This window comes from Acomys russatus, chromosome 11 (assembly GCF_903995435.1).
Source record: "Acomys russatus chromosome 11, mAcoRus1.1, whole genome shotgun sequence".
Taxonomy (NCBI): Eukaryota; Metazoa; Chordata; class Mammalia; order Rodentia; family Muridae; genus Acomys; species Acomys russatus.
In genome coordinates, this window is record NC_067147.1 from 13,836,522 (window position 1) to 13,845,419 (window position 8,898).

Sequence of the window (8,898 nt, forward strand, 5' to 3'; positions counted from 1 at the left end):
ACATAACACAAAAGAAGACGCAGAGTCTAATACTAGGTCCTGGCTTTTCCCAGCTCTGTCTCCTTCCCAGTCCACCTCCCCTGCCCCTGGCGACATCTTTGAATGCACCATGTTTTATTTTTGTGTGTGATTCATTTTTAAATCACACTAGCCTAACTGGGCCAGCATAACTGAGTGAAGATATACGAAGGAAACAGTTACTGGAACTCTCTCCTGGCTTATTGTTTTGTGGAGCATAGGAAGGGTAGGGTTTACAGGACTGAGGAAGTGCCTTGGTGGGGAGGAGGGCTTGCTGCTCAGGTGTGAGGACCTGGGTACAAATGTCCAGCACCCAAGTAAAAGCAGCCAGGCATGGTCATGCAGGCCTGTACCCTCAGTGCTATGGGCAGAGACAAGAAGATTCCTAGAGTTTGCTGGCTGGCCTCCTAGTTCCAAGTTCAGTGTGACACTTGGCTCAAAGGAATAAGGTAGACATTTACAGAACAGGGAACCAGGCCTCCTCCTCTGGCCTGTGTGTACACATGTGCACATGTAGATACACACACACACACACACACACACACACACACACACACACACACACACACAAATAAAATTAAAAGAGTACAGCTCAAGCCAGCTATTGCTTCTGAATTTTGAAGGAATCCTTAGGAATTTATTTAAACACAGTGTAATGTTTGCCACAGTCTGGATGTTTGTCACTATGAATACATTTTCTTGATTTACTCATTTTCAGACAGGCTGAAACACAGAAAAATCTGGAAGCTTGTCTGAAGTCCCCACAGCTAGTAAGTGATGGAGTCATGATTAAAATCCAGGTATTTACCATTCTAATGCTTCCAATTTTGATACTTCCCCCATTTGGTGCTAGCCGGTTTTTAAATTTTGTCCTTTAACAATTTCATGTATGTTGTATGTATGTATGTATGTATGTATGTACGTATGTATGTATGTATGTATGTGTGTATGTTGTATGTGTATGTATGTATGTATGTTGTATGTATGTATGTATGTATGTATGTATGTATACACACACACATACACATACGCACTGTATTCTTGTTATTCTTTCCCCACCCACCTCTTAATTTTTTCCCATTCTAGAAAGCCCTTCTTCTCCTGTACCTTCCAACATTTATTACATTTTAAGTTTGTCTTTTTGTCGCACAGAACTTAGTTCGGGCCAGCTGTGTGAAGATAGGTCTGGAACTACCCACTAGAGTCCTGCGGGCGCACTTGTGTGTACGCCACTGAATAGTATGCCTCCCCCCACCTCCTAAAGTCTATTAGTTGTCAATAGTTAAGCGGTGAGCGGTGGGACCCTGTGAGTTCTTTCTCCGTTGTCTGTAGCTGACTGTTGCGTGGGTCTGAATGTGTGCGCCAGCACCAGGAGGCACAGGTACTGTGAGTTCACAGTTGGCACGGCCATGCCGTGTTAGAAGATGGAACTTCTCAGACCTCTCTCATCTTCCTGCTTTTACCTTCTTTTTGATGTCTCTTCCAACCATATTCTAGGAGCCATAAGTGGGAGGTCTAAATGCCTTTAGAGCTGAGCCTTGAACTGTCATGTGAAGACTGTCCCAAAGTCTTACTCATCCTTGCACTGAACCTGTAGCTTGCTTTGCTAGGGTGGCCATCTTCACGATACTAACTCTTTCAGTGCCTGATCTGGAGAAGTTTTTCTGTCTTCTAGTAGTGTCTTCCTCAACTACTTTTATCAGTGAGGTTTTTGTTGTTGTTTGTTTTGTTTTTGTTGTTGTTTTTTTGTTTTTGTTTTTGTTTTGAGACAGGGTTTCTCTGGGTAGCCCTGGCTGTCCTGGACTCACTTTGTAGATCAGGCTGGCCTTGAACTCACAGAGATCCTCCTGCCTCTGCCTCCCGAGTGCTGGAATTAAAGGAGTGCACCACCACGCCCAGGTTTATCAGTGAGTTTTTATCCTACAAGGTTTTCATTTCCTTGGTTAGGTTTACTTCCAGGTATTTTGTTTTTGGGTAGCTACCGTGAATGTGATTTGATTTACTTGTTTTCCCCCAGTAAAACCTTGGTGAAACTGGTGCATAGAAAGGCTACTGGGCTTTGTGATTTTTTTGTTTTGTACCCTATGACATTGCTGAAAGTGCTCCTCAGCTCTAAGAGTTTTGGGTGGAATCTTTAGGGTCTGACTTGGCCCTTTTCTCTCACACCTTTCAATATTCTTTCTTAATTATTTGTTCACAGTATAACATGTCAAATGAATTTTTTTCTGTCATCGTCATTTTCTCAAGATTTGGAATTCTTTCTTTTATGATTTTGTCATTAATATTTTCTATGCCTTTGATCTTGAATTCTTCTCCCTTTGTGCCCATAATTAATATGTTTTATGGCATCCTAAAGATCATGCATGTTCCATTTGTGCATTTAAACATATCTTTCCCTTTGAGAAAGTGGATCAGTTGCCCTGCCTTGCCTCCAACCCTTGCTGTGCTGCCTTCCCCATGACCCCTGCCTTGCCTCCAACCCTTGCTGTGCTGCCTTCCCCATGACCTATTCTATGGTGAAGTTTTCCATCAACCTTTCATTTGACCAGCTGAACATTTTACTTCCAGCTTCATTTTAGTCTGGGTTTTCCCCAGCATTTTTTGAGACAAAGTCTCTATGTAGCTTCAGCTGTCCTAGAACTCTCTATGTAGATGAGGTTGTCCTCGAACTCGCAGAGATCCACCTGCCTCTGCCTTCTGAGTGCTGGAATTAAAGATGTACTTCATGATACCTGTTTCTTCAGCATTTTTATCTCTTTCTTTAATTCTAGTTTTACATCTTGCATTGTCTTTCTCATTTGCTTAATCTGCTTGTGTTTTCTCAGACTTCAACCAGTTTATTACAATCCTTTATAAGTTCACTCTGGTGCTTTTCTATTTTTTAGGTTTTCTTTGAATTCTTCGAACATGTTTGTAATTGTTCTTTTGTATCTTACACCTTGAATTTAATCTAAGTTATTATTTGTGAAACCATTACTACAGGATTGATGGAGTGCGAAGGGACATATAGTCATGGCTTTTAATTGGAGGCATCCTCCAATCATTATAATTGAAAATTCCTGTAGACATTGCTAAATGTCCACTGAGGCAAAAAAATGGCCACATATTGAGACCCAGCCTCCGTGTTGCCATCCTTCCTCGTTTTGGTGCTTCCTTCTCTAGAATTTTCCTTCCAACCCTTCTGTGTGTTTCCTAGTGTTTGAGGCTGATGCTGCCACATAGTTAGCAAATTCTTATTAAGTTCCAGGCGGTAGCCAAGTTTTTACATGTATACTGTGTTATGTATGTGTGACTGCTTGTCTGCATCTATATAAATATACCACGTGTGTGCCTGGTGTCAGTTGGGTCCAGAAGAGGGCATGCTTCCTTCCTTCCTCCCTTCCTTCCCTCTTCCTTCCCTCCATTTCTCCCTCCTTTCTTTCCTTCCTTCCTTCCTTCCCTCTTCCTTCCCTCCATTTCTCTCTCCTTTCCTTCCTTCCTTTCTCTCTTTTTAAAACTTACTTAACCTTTAAAGGCATCTGTGTGCACAGGCACGCACACTCCCGCACACACACACACACACACACACACACACACGTGTTTATGTGTGCATGTATGTAAATGTGTTTGTGTGCTTGTGTGAGATATCTAAGCTTAGGTCTTTGCCCACCAAACCATGTCCCTAGTTCCTGGTTTGGACATAGTTTGGGAGTTTCCCAAAGGTGGCATGTGTTGAAATTTTGATCCTTTGGGTAACAGTATTAAAAGTGGTTGATCTTTCAAGGTGGACCTCTCAGTGAGAAGTTAGGTTAATGAAGCTTCCATAGGACCTCAGTCCCTCTGGCTTCCTGCTTCACTGCAGTCACTCACGCTCACAGACACACCACACCATGCTGCCATCTGCCAAGGACCTAGACAACCAGGCCTCTCACCAGAGCTGGTGCCACAATGGTATGGACTTTCAGTCTCTGAAACTTTGAACTAAATAAGCCTGTCTAATATTCCCCCACCCCTAAATTTTGGCAACAGGAAACAGAGCACATTTGCTTTGTAATCTTTACAAGAAACCTGTGCAGTAGGTCCTATCATTACATTTCTATAAAAGTGAGACGATAGATTTAACAAGGTAAAAACCTTGCCAAACCACAGAGCCAAGAGCCCTGAAGCTATGACCTACATGTTGGCCTTTGATTTCCAGCATGCCTGCCTGTTCTGAACCATCTATCGTCTAGGTGTCATCCTCTGGCTATATCTTGCCTCCCCCGCTTGTCTGCCAGCTTTGGACGGGAGAGGGCAAAGACCAGAGTGTCCCTAACACCCACCATGGCCTGGAGCAAAGCATACACTCACCTCAGCATTTCTTGAGCAATTAAGATCGATTAAACCCTAGGAAAAGTCTTACAAGTCACTCAATATGAAGGAGGACTGTTATTCCACATGCATGAAGTGGTGGCCAGGATCCTCTTGGATGCTGATTCTAGAATATTCTGAGAGATGGTTCAGTGGTTAAGAGTGCCACCTGCTCTTCCAGAGGTCCTGAATTCAATTCCCAGTAACCACATGGTTGCTTTCAACCATCTATAATGTGATCTGATGGCCTCTTCTGGCAGGCAGGTGTACATGCAGACAGAACACTGCATATATAATAAATAAATAAATAAATAAATAAATAAATGTTTGTAAAGAAAGAAAAGAAAACTTTGCAGGTCTGGAAAGAAAGCTTAACTGGTAAAGCAGTCAACTTGCAAACAGGAGAGTCTGATGTTGGGGGATGGTCTAATGTATTTTGATGTAATTACTGCCTGTTGTCTCTGTAACCCACCGTCTGATTAATAAAAAGTCATCCCAACTGGGCAGGGCAGAGGAGATAGATGTGGCTAAGGGTCCCAAGAAGGAGGAGAGAGAGGAATCTTGAGAAGAAGAAGAAAGTTCACCAGGAGGAGAAAGGAGAGGGTCCTGAGAGGAGAGGAGAGGAGAGGGGAGGGGAGGGGAGGGGAGGGAAGGGGAAGGGAGGGGAGGAGAGAGGAGGAGAGGGGAGGGGAGGAGAGAGGAGGAGAGGGGAGGGGAGGAGAGGAGATGGGAGGGGAGGAGAGGAGAGAGGAGGAGAGAAGAGGGGAGGGGAGGAGAGGGGAGGAGAGGAGAGGAAAGGGGAGGAGAGGAGAGGGGAGGAGAGGAGAGGGGAGGGGAAGAGAGGGGAGGAGAGGAGAGGGGAGGAGAGGAGAGGAGAAGGGAGGGGAGGGGAGGGGAGGAAAGGAGAGGAGAGGGGAGGGGAGAGGAGAGGGGAGGGGAGGGGAGAGGAGAGAGGAGAGGAGAGGAGAGGAGAGGAGAGGGGAGGGGAGGAGAGGAAGGCTGCCATGGGTTAGATGAACGAGAAGCATATGGCCGGCGTGGATGGAGGATCCGGCCCAGATGAAAAACACTAACAAGTATTTGAGATTATGGATGGGAGGTAGCTTGATAGAATTTATTAGAAACAGATGATATGGGATTGGGGCAGGTACCACACACTGGCACCACTATGGGAAATAGTTTAGAGGCTTAATGTCTGCCCTGCCCCAGGTTAACTAAGGCTATTTTAAAATATAACAAGTGTCTGTGTCTTAATTAATTGCTAGCCGGGCCTACTGATAATACAAATAATACAGATAATTATAAAACAATAGTCTGAGTTTAAACAGAGCTGGCCAATGGCTCAGCACTGGGGAGGCTGAGACAGGCTGATCCCTGGAGCTTGTTGGTCAACCAGCCTATCTACTAAGTGATTTCTAGGCCAATAAGAGACCTTCTCTCAGTGAAGTCAATAGTGCCTGAGTAGCAATACTTGATCTCATCCTCTGGCAACCACATGCATGCCTACACATGTGTATGTGCACTTCCTCACACATGTGAGCCAGCACAAACACATCCAAGTGCTTGAACAAACATGTGAAACTTGAAAGATGACATGGAATGCATGTCTGTCCATGGATGATTTTTCTTTTAAGTTTTGTACTTAAGATGAATTCAAGGGGAGAGAGACAGACAGAGGGAGACAGACAGACAGAGATAGAGACAGAGAGAGGATATGGGTGAATATGAGTCAATTATCACTATGGTGTTTTAAATGAGAATCTCTCCCTATAGGCTCAGCAATTTGTGCAACATACCAGCCGGTGGCACTCTTTGGGGAGACTTTGGTAGCATTACCTCTCTAGAGGAAGTATATCATGGGGGAAGAGGAGGGATTTGAGATTAAATCCTCAGACCACTTCCAGTTCACTCCCTTTTTTGTGTTTTGTTTGAGGTGTGAGTTTCCAGCTTCCTTGACTGCCACTATGTCTGCTGCTCACTGCAGTGCTGCCTCCCACCATGTCTACTGCTCACTGCAGTGCCTCCCACCATGTCTACTGCTCACTGCAGTGCCTCCCACCATGTCTGCTGCTCACTGCAGTGCCTCCCACCATGTCTGCTGCTCACTGCAGTGCCTCCCACCATGTCTGCTGCTCACTTCAGTGCCTCCCATGTCTGCTGCTCACTGCAGTGAGTCTCACCAAGATGGACTCTTAGCCCTCTGGAACTGTAAGCCAAAATAATCTCTTTCTTCTATAACTTGCCTTTGGTCATGGAGTTTTATCACAGCAACACAAAAGTAACTAACACAATCAGACTATATGCTCTGTCTCAACGTGAAAAGCATACAGGTCTCTGGTGTTAAATCTCATCATCCCTAAATTATGTTTCTGAATTACTTCATCCTGGATAGTCTCTTACAGGTAAATCCAGCATGGAGGAGATCTAATTTTCTGTAGCTCAGAAGTGACTCTTACATGCATGGATTGTCAGTATCAGAGCACTGAAGGGTTTGCAGAGAAAGCTTTCATGCCTTCAGGGTAGCCCCATTGCCCAGTGCACTTCCATACTGTTATCATTAAAAATAAGTAGAGTAAGACACCAGATTTGATATGAAGAGATTTATTTGGGGAAGGAGAGAAGAGTTAGGGCCTGAGTGAGCCATGCGGGTAAAGAGAGACAGAGAGGTAGTGGGAGAGAAAGAGAGAAAGGGAAACAGGTGCCCCTTAGAGAGAGTGAAATACAGAGGTGAAAGAGAGGTGGGCCCTGGCAGCTGTAGCAAGTGATGTCAGAGGTTGCTAAGCAACCTAGAGGCAGGCCAGCAGATCAGCTTGTGAACTAACACCTATTGCTCCTGTCCAAGACCCTGACCTCTGAGACTCTTCACTGTGGTGGGTGTGATGATGGAGCGTCACTATGCTGGTTGGTTTTGTCAGCTCAATACAAACCTAGACATGTCTAGGAAGAGGGCATCTTAATTGAGAAAATGCCTCCCAAAGATAGGTGTGTTGTCTTGACTAATGATTGATGTGGGAAAGCCCAGCTCACTGTGGGTGGTGCCACCCCTGGGCTGGTGGTCCTGGGTGGTATAAGAAAGTAGGCTGAGCAAGCCATGGGGAAGAAGCCAGTAAGAAGCACCTGCCTCCAGGCTCCTGCCTTGAGTTCTTGCCCTGACCTCCTTTCCTGATAGACTACAGCCTGTAAGCTGAAACTAACTTTTTCCTCCTGAAGCTGCTTACTGTTATGGTGTTTTCTGACATCAATAGAACCCTAACTAAGGAATTAAGTCTTGGGGGCTAGAGAGATGGCTCAGAAGTTACCAGCACTGCCTGCTCTTCCAAAGGTCTCCAGTTCAGTTCCCAGCAACCACATGGTGGCTCACAGCCATCTATAATGTTCTAGTGCCCTCTTCTGGAGTGCAGGTATACATGCAGGCAAAATATTGTATACTAAATAACTAAATAGAATTTTTTTTTTAAATAAATTAAGTCTTGCTTGGAGTTCTGCTGCTTCCTGGTGAATTTCGTTGTAGTAACTCCTAATTGAGTTAATTTTCTGATAAGTAAACTCATAGATTCCATTAGCCTTTCCTTGCTCTTCTCACGGCACCAAGGTGAGTTACTGATAGAGACATCTATATCAGTGCTCTGACTGGAACAGAACTAAGGGTGTCGAAATGGCAAGGTGTTGAGTGGGAAGACTGAGCATGAGAAAAAAGAAAAGATAAAAGATAGAGAAGATAAAAGCGATAGCTGGGACCGTGGCCTTACATAAGCTGATGACTTATGCCAAGCAAGTTTATTTCAAAGTATAACATCCTTTATACTACTGCAGAGGGAAAATGGCCAAGGTCACCAGAGAGTGAAGTCAGACGATGTTGGCAGAGAGAACACAGGATACCTTAGACATTGCTGTCTTAGACTTAAAACAGCCCAAGGGCAGAGGCAGGGTGCCCAGAAAGCCACAGTCTTGACTCCTTCACTCCTTCAAAGCAATGGCTCCAGCCTCAGACTAGGCTGGCCAAGCCTGCTCCTGGACAAGGACACAGAACTAAAGTTCCCTTTGTTCTTTCATCAGGGCCTCTGGGAAAGCATTGAGACAGCCTGGCTCCCCACGAGGCTCAAATATTATTATTTTTTTCCTGTACCAGCACACCTTTTCATCTCTTTCAGGAGTAGGAATTGACTCTAGGGTAAAGTGTTTTCCCACTGGGACCATCGAGGCGCTTGTATTCCTGTGGGGGTGGTCCTATATTCATTTTTGTTGCCCCACCTACCTGCTATCACCATCATCCTGAAAGGGGGATTATTGTGGGCATTAATGTGGGGAAAGTTATGCTGTGTTCTGTTGAGGGTTGGTCTGATTGTTGCCCAAAAGAACACCCCAAAATGTTTGTAACCTTGCCTAAAAACTTATTACTGTTTGACCAATAACAAGCCAATACACCAAGGAAGGGCAAATGAGATAGGCATATGGTTAAAGTTCCTGGGCTTTGGGGAAGGAGAGATTTTTGGAAGGGAAGCAGACAGAGACAGGAAGAGGATCTTGGGAGGGAAGAGAGAGAAAGAGGAG